The sequence below is a fragment of the Chinchilla lanigera genome, unplaced genomic scaffold (assembly GCF_000276665.1).
Source record: "Chinchilla lanigera isolate Chin_1 unplaced genomic scaffold, ChiLan1.0 scaffold00011, whole genome shotgun sequence".
NCBI lineage: Eukaryota > Metazoa > Chordata > Mammalia > Rodentia > Chinchillidae > Chinchilla > Chinchilla lanigera.
In genome coordinates, this window is record NW_004955412.1 from 25,883,292 (window position 1) to 25,891,843 (window position 8,552).

General features: G+C 38.9%; 1 pseudogene; it reads right to left on the reverse strand.

The window, feature by feature from the left end:
- Positions 1-4,914: 4,914 nt before the first annotated feature.
- Positions 4,915-5,180, reverse strand: LOC102015492 (annotated as a pseudogene).
- Between the last annotated feature and the right edge of the window lie 3,372 nt (positions 5,181-8,552).

Genomic DNA, 8,552 nt, shown 5'->3' on the forward strand with positions numbered 1-8,552 from the left:
TTGAGCTCACTTTGTAGCCTAGGCTGGTCTCGAACTCCCAAAGATCCTCCTGCCTCAACCTCCGGAGTGTTGGGATTACAGGCACGTGCCACCACGCCCCGGTGTAGGATTGCAAATTTGAAGCCAGCCTGAACAGTTTAGCAAGACCTTGCCTCAAAATTATAATGAAAAAAGGAGTGGGAATGCTCGGTGGTACAGAGGGCCCGAAATTTAATCCCCAGTTCCACGAAAGAAAAAATTATGAAAATGTCAGGTTTTTTTTAGCACTGGGGATTAAACCCAGGATGTTGTGCATTTCAAACAAGTGAGTGGCCTCTAACCTACATCCCCCACTTTTTTATCTTGAGATAGTCTCACTGATTTTCCTGTAAGCATGCATTCCCACACAGCATGAATATATCACATTTTATTTATCCATTCTACTGCTGGATCGTGAAGTGTCTCAAATTTGGGATATTATAAATTGGGATGTTATGAATAATGCTACTCCTAAATCATTCTCTCCTTTGAACATTCTTCTAAGTATCTCCCAGGGTATATGTTCCAGTATTTCTGCCAAGTATACCTTCCTTCCTTTATTTCCATGTGGACACTCAATTATCCCAACTCTGTTTACTGAAAAGGCTATCATTTCTCTTCCTCTTTTAAAAAAAATTAAATGTTTTCCATACATAATAAATACATTCATCATGGGGAGATGATATTATATACACATTGCATCTTAATCCCTTTTACTTCCTATTGCTTTTCCTTCCCTCCTCTCTTCCTCTATTTCTTGGTCCCCTTCCCTGTTGCAAAAGATCTATCTCCCTATTTCCTATTATCTTTTATTTTGGTCTTTATTTACATGTTTTGGGTTTCTCATATAAAAGAAGCCCTGAGATATTTAAACTTGTGTATATGCTATATTTCACTAAACCTTATGGTCCTAAGTTACATCCATTTTCCTGCAAATAACTCGTGTATTCTTTTTTTTTTTTTTTTTTTTTTGGTACCAGTAATCAAACTTAGGACCTTGCACTGGCCAGGCAGGCACTGTGCCACTGAGCTATATCCCCAGCTCTCAAGTGTATTCTTTATGGCAGAGTAATAATCAATTGTGTATAAGTGGCAAATTTTCTTTAACCATTCATCTGTTGATAGACATATAGGCCACTTCCAAAGGTTTGGGGTTTTGTTTGTTTTTTGTCTTTTTGAGGCAGGGTTTCACTATGCAGTTTAGGCTGGCCTGAAACTTACTTTATAGCCCAGGCTGGCCTCAGATTCACAGTGATCCTCCTGCCTCACCCTCTCAAGTGCTGGGATTACAAGCATGGGATACCATCCCTGGCCTGCAGTGAGTTTATTATTGATGTGCAGGCACACTATTGATTTTTGTGTGTTAACTTTGTATCTTGTTGTGCTGCTGAATTTGGTTATTAATTCTAGGAGTCTTTTGGTTAAATTTCTTGGGTCTTCTCTGTGAGGATCATATCATCTGCAGATAATGATAATTTGACTTCCTCCTTTTCTATACATATCCCTTTTATTTCTTTCCCTTACCTTATTGCTCTGGCTAATGTTTGGAGAGAACTATATTGAATAGGAGTGGTGATAACAAAGATTCCTGGTACCAAAAGAGAAAACAGAAAAAAAAAAAAAAACAAAAAAGACCCAGAAAAAGCAATCCTTGCCTTGTTCCTAATTTTACAGTGAAAGGTTTTGGGTTCTCCCCATTTAACATTGTGCTGGCCATTGATTTGTCTTCAATGACTTTTATCAAGTTGAGATAAAGTCCTTCTGTACATGTTTTCTTTTTGGTTTGTTGTTTGTTTGTTTGTTTTGTCTTTTTTTTGAGACAGGGTCTCACTATGCAGTTCAAGCTGGTATTCAACTCACTTTGTAGCGCAGGCTGGTGTGGAACTCGCAAGGATCCTCCTGCCTCAGCCTCCTGAGTGCTGGGATTACAGGCATGCGCCGCTACACCCTGCAGAATACATGTGTTCTTCCAGTTGTTGTTTTTTTTTTTAATCATGAATGGATGTTATATTTTGTTATAAAGCTTTTTCTGTGTCAACTGAGAGGATTATGTGATATTTGTCTTTGCTTACCTTTATGTGATGTGTTGCATTTATCAGTTTGCTTATGTTGAACCATCCTTGCATCCTGGGCTTAACTCCTCTTAGGCATATGTATGATCTTTTTGATGATTTGTTACATCCTCTATACCTGTATCTTGTTGTGGACTTTTGTGTCGGTGTTCACTGAAGGGATTGACCTGTAGTTCTGCTTTTTGGTTGAGTTCTTGTCTGGGGTTTTGGAATCCAGGTAATGCTAGCTTCCAGGAATGATTTTGGGAGTACTCCTCCCCTTCAATTTCATTAAACAATTTGAGGAATATTGGCACTAGATCTTCCCTAAAGGTCCTATAGAATTTGGGAGTGAATGGATAGGAACCTAGGCTTTTCTTGATAGTTTTTTAAATGACTTCTTCAATCTCATTACCTTACATTGTATTATTCAGGGTTTTTAATGCCTTGTTGGCTCAGTTTTGGTAGCTCATATGTCTCTAGGAATTTATCTGTTTCTTCTGAATTCTCCATTTTTTAGAGTATAGACTCTTAAAATAATAGTAACTTGTGTTTTTACCTTTTTCATTTGGGTCTTTTATTTCCTTTTTAGGGAGGGTGAAAGGTTGGCTAGAACTTTGTCTATTTTGTTTATTCTTTCAAGGAACCAACTCTTTGATTCATTGATTCTTTGTATTTTTTTATTCTCAATTTCATTAATTTCTGCTCTGATCTTTGTACTTTCCTTCCATATACTAGCTTTGGATTTGAATTATTCTTATTTTTCTAGAAACTTGAGGCGCATAATTAGATTATTTATTTGGGCTTGATCTGATTTTTTTGTTGTTGCTTTTTTTTAAGTTTTAGTTTTTTTCGGGTACCGGGAGTCGAACTCATGACCTCATGCTTGTCAGGCAGGCGCTGTGCCTCTGAGCTAAATCCCCAGCCCCTTGATCTGTTTTTCTGGTATGGACACTCATGGTTATAAAATTCACTTTTAGGACTGCTTTCATTGTGTCTCATAGGATCTGATATGTTGTACTATCATTATCATTTAATTCTATGAACTGCCTAATTTCTTCTATGATCCATTGATTATTCAAGAGGTTGTTGCTTAAGTTCTATGTGTTTGCATAATTTCTGTGCTTTGCTTTGCCATTGATTTCTAGTTTCATTGACTTATGATTTAATAATATGCATGAGATAATTTTGATTCTTTTATGTTTACCTAAGCATGTATTATGGGCTACCATATGCCCTATTTTGGAGAGATTTCCATGTGTTGCTGAGAAGAATATGTATTCTCTTGTTGAGTAGAACACTGTAGATATTTATTAAGTCCATTTGTTCAAAGGTTCCGTTCAACTGTGATATTTCTTTGCTAATTTTTTGCATAGTTGATCTACCTGCTTGTGACAGTTTGGTATCGAAGTCCTCCATGATAATTATGTTGGTGGTTAGCTGATTTTTTATGTGTATTAATATTTGTTTTATGAAGTTGAGTGTCCTGGTGTTTAGTGCACATATATTTATAATTGTTATTTCTTCCTGTTGAATTATCCTTTAATCACTGGCATGGTGGCACACGCCTGTAATCCCAGCACTCGGGAGGCTGAGACAGGAGGATCCTTGTGAGTTTGAGACTAGCCTGGGCTACAAAGTAAGCTCAAGACCAGCCTGAACTGCATAGCAAGACCCTGTCTCAAAAAAGACAAAAAAAAGAATTGTCCTCTTAACCAATATGTAGTGGCCTTGTTTGCCTCTTCTGATCAGTTTTGGCTTGAAATCTACTTTATCTGATATTAGGATAAGTACTCCTACTTTTTTGCCACATTCCAATTGAATGGAATATTGTTGTCCATCCTTTGATTTTTTTTTTTTTTTTTTTTTTGTCTTTTTGTTTGTTTGTTTTTTCCAGTACTGGGAATCGAACTCAGGACCTCACACTTGCCAGGCAGGCGCTGTACCGCTGAGCTACATCCTGGCCCTTTTTTGTTGTTTTGAGACAGGGTCTTGCTCTGCAGTTCAGGCTGGCCTTGAGCTCACTTTGTAGCCCAGGCTGGTCTCGAATTTGTAATGATCCTCCTGCCTCTGCCTCCCAAAGTGCTGGGATTACAGATGCGTGCCACCATGCCTGGCGTCACCACGCCTGGCTATTTGATTTTTAATCTGTGTATTTCTTTTTGGTTTAAATATTTTTCTTATATACTGCAGATGGTTAGGTTTGTTTCTTTTCTTTTCCTTTTTTTTTTTTTTTTTTGTTTTTGAACTAGGAATAAAACTCAGGACGTCACACTTGCCAGGCAGGCATTATCCCACTGAGTTATACCTCCAGCCCTGGGTTTGTTTCTTGATCCATTGTGCTAATCTGTGTTTTGATTAGGGCATTGAGAGAGTTATTACTGAAAGGTATTTAATTATTCCTCTCGTTACATTATTTTCCTGTTACAGAGTTCTTCCTCCTCCCTTTTCTGCTTAAATGCTCATTCTGCCTTTTGTATTCATTCTGTTAGATTTTTGGCATTGTTGACTTCCTTATCACTTTGTAGAATATCCTTCAGTGTTTTTTGTTGTTGTTTGTTTGTTTTGCTTTTTTGCTGGTACCGGAAATCGAACACATGACCTTGCGCTTGCCAGGCAGGCACTGTGCCGCTTAGCTAAATCTCCAGCCCCTCCTTGAGTATTTTTTTATACTAAGCATTTTATTGTATGCTACCGCCTGGGTATATAAATACCCTTGTGAAATAGAAAATCATGAAAATTCAGAGAAGTAGACGCTAAGGACTGACAAAAGTAGAAATTTGTTTGTTATGGCACATGTTAAGAAAGGGAAAGCTTTTATACAGGTTTCAGTTTTCTTTTTTCTGAATAGTCATTGGTTGGCTAAAAGTGGTCTGGGAAACTCCCAAAAATTCATTTGACTACAAAAAGGAACAGACTTTCTGCAGTCTGAAGGAATTTGTATTTGAGGATACTCCAGTCAGCAGATCATGCTGAGCATTCTGCAGGCAGAAATTGTTTCAAGTCTGCAGCTACCTGGGAAACCCTACTGTGGTTGGGCCCAGCCTCTAGCTGGAGCTGCTGAACCACTTTCTTCATAGTTGCAATGCTCCAAGAGCCAAACATAGTATACTTGAAGGCTAGGAGCAGTGGGTCAAGGGTCAGCTGAGCCTGACAGCAAGGCACTGCCTTCTTGAGTATTTTCTGTAGTTCTGGTTTAGTAGTCACAAATTTCTTGTAGTGCTCTGTCATGGAAATATCTTACTTCTCCATCAATTTTGAAAGTAAGTCTTATAGGATACATAGGGCTTGGTTGGAAGTTTTTTGTTTTTTGTTTTTTTGTTTTTTTGGCTTTTTTCCAGTACCAGGAATTGAACTCTCGACCTTGCACTTGCCAGGCAGGTGCTGTGCCACTGAGCTAAATCCCCAGCCCTGGAAGTTATCTTTTAGGGCATTAAACACTACAATTTCTCCTGGCCTTTATTTGGAAAGTTTTCTGCTATTATTTCTGTAAACATGTTTTTTACACCCTTTGTGCTGTTTTCTTATTTTTTATTTATTCCAGTTAATCTTAGATTAGTCTCCTTGTTATTTAGCAGCTGCTGTGTGAATCCATTTTTTGCATGTTCTCTTGTTGTTTTTAAGATATCTCTCAATAATTGCTCTTTTTTTTTTTTTTTTTTGAGACAGGGTTCCACTATACAGTTCAAACTGGCCTTCAACTCACTTTGTATCCCAGGCTGACCTTGAACTCACAGCCATCCTCCTGCCGCAGCCTCTCAAGTGCTAGGATTATAGGAATGTGCCACCATGCCCTGCAGTAATTGTTTTTTTTTTTTGTTGTATTTTTTGTTTTCTTGTCTTTTTGAGACAGGATCTCATTATACAGTTCAGGCTGGCCTTAAGCTCACTTTGTAGCCCAGGTTGGTCTTGAACTAGCAAGGATCCTCCTGCCTCAGCCTCCCCAGTGCTGGGATTACAGGTGTGCATCACCATGCCCAGTCAGTAATTGGTTTTTTGTTTTTTGTTTTTGTAACTCATGACCTCAGGCTTGCCAGGCAAGCACTTATGCCACTGAGCTATATCCCCAGCCCAGGGATGCTTTCAAAACCAATTACTGGGGCCAGCGATATAGCTCAGGGGCATAAGTGCTTGCCTGGCAAGCCTGAGGTCATGAGTTCGATTCCCGATACCCGCCTCCCCAAAAAAAAAAATCCTTATGTTTGAATTCTGATATTCCATCCTCCCATTGGCCACTTCTGCTGCCCATACTCTCTTTTTTTTTTTTTTTTTTTTTTTTTGTTTTTTTGAGACAGGGTTTTGCTATGCAGTTCAGGCTGGCCTTGAGCTGACTTTGTAACCCAGGCTAGTCTTGAACTCGCAACAGTCTTCCTGCCTCAGCCTCCCGAGTGCTGGGATTACAGGAGTGCACCACCACGCCTGGTGTCATACTCTCAATATAATTTTTTTTTTTTTTTGTCTTTTTGAGACAGGGTCTCACTATGCAGTTCAGGCTGGCCTTGAGCTCACTTTGTAGCCCGGGCTGGTCTCGAACTCGCAATGATCCTCCTGCCTCAGCTTCCTGGGTGCTGGATTACAGGCGTGTGCTCTCAATATAATTTTTGTTTGTTTATTTTGTTTTCAGACAGGGTTTCACTATGTAGTTCAGGGTGGCCTTGAACTCACCTATGTAGTCCAGGTTGGCCTTGAACTCACAGTGATCTTCCTACCTCAGGCTCCTGAGTGCTGGGATTACAGGTGTGCACCACCATTCCTGGTTCAATATAATGTTTAATCTCCTGAATTTCTGTTTGGAATCTTTACTTGGACTCCAATTCTTTGCTAAACTGGTAATTCATGGTTTGTGTCATTATGTTTAGGTCAGCTAACTTATTAGTGTCTTCTGTAAGTTTTCTATTTTATTACCTCTATTATATGTTTAGTTATATTTTCTATGTGCCTGCAGAGCACCTCATTGATCTCTTTTATATCTCCTGTGTTTTCTTTTTTATAGACACACATAGCTAGTTTATGTGTCTTTTTTGTTTGTTTTTTGGTTTTTTTCTGGTACTAGGAATCAAACTCATGACCTTGCGCTTGCCAGGCAGGTGCTGTGCCGCTGAGCTAAATCCCCAGCCCCTCCTGTGTTATCTTTTTTAATAAGTTGGTTGCATGACTTTTGCTTTCCTCTCCCTTGATGCTCCATGGATCAGTTTTGGGAGACTTGGGAAGTTTGAGAAGCATTTTGCTGCCTTGTCTTCTCATGTTTCTATAATTTTTTGTTTGTTTTGTTTTGTACTCAGGTATGCAGTCACTTATACTGGAAAGACTTTGTCGCTAGTATGGAGATCTGTCAGTCTTTTTTCAGTGATGTACTCCAGGCATGCCTAACTGTATGTAATGGTTGATATGTTGTGTCAGCTTGAGAAGTTTAGAAGTTTAACTAAGCGACTCTCAGTAGGGAGCCAGCGTCCTTACTTTGTATACATCCTCAACCTGAGTAAGAGAAAGGAATGGAGATAATGTGAGTGCTAGACCAGCCCTCTGGGGAGTGGTAGCCTGCTTACAGTATAAGGGAGGAAACAAGGCTCTCCCCTGGCCACCTTTTTTTTTCTTTTTTTTTTTTTTTTTTTTTTTGGTACTGGGAATCAAACTCAAGACCTTGTGCTTGCCAGGCAGGCACTTGCGCCGCTGAGCTATATCCCTGGCTTTTTTTCTTTTTTTTTTTTTTTTTTTTGGCACTGAAAATTGAACTCAGGACCTTGTGCTTCCCTGGCAGGCACTTGTGCCACTGAGCTATATCCCCAGCCCTCTCCCCTCTTTGCTCTTGCTGCTTTTGCTGGTTTCTGCCACCTTTAACTGTTGCCCCTATGCCATTCCACCCTGCTTTGGAGCCAGCTGATTACAGACTGAAACCTCCACAAACTGTGAACTAAATAAACCTTTCCTTCCTTAATTCTAGGTGTCAGATATTTCTTTCTTTCTTTCTTTCTTTCTTTCTTTCTTTCTTTCTTTCTTTCTTTCTTTCTTTGTTTCTCTTAAAGAGAGGGAAAAAAAACAATAAAAACAATACAGAATTTAAAAATAAGATGATGGGAAATTAACAATGATTATTATATTGCATATTGTTATCTTCAAAGTAGTTGCTCAAATTACCAGATACAGGCATGTAAAATTGATCAAATAGGATAAGCACTAACTGTTCCTTTGAACAAACTAATAGAAATTAGCTATCTTGGGTATATATACATATCCTTTTTTCCCCCTTCTTTTCTCTTTTCCCCCATCCCAGTTCTTTCCTTTCTTTCCCTTTCACTCTACTGTACCTTTTGGATCTTATTTACTCTTTCAGTTTCTTACACTAGCGACACAATACAGTGTTTACACATGGAGTCTGGTATTTTGTCTCAGCAAGGAGAAAAGAGTAACCAAGACATTGTAGTTCCTTGCCTCTCTCCCAAGATCTGGTCACTTCTGTTAATTTTTTTGGGGGGGACAGTATAA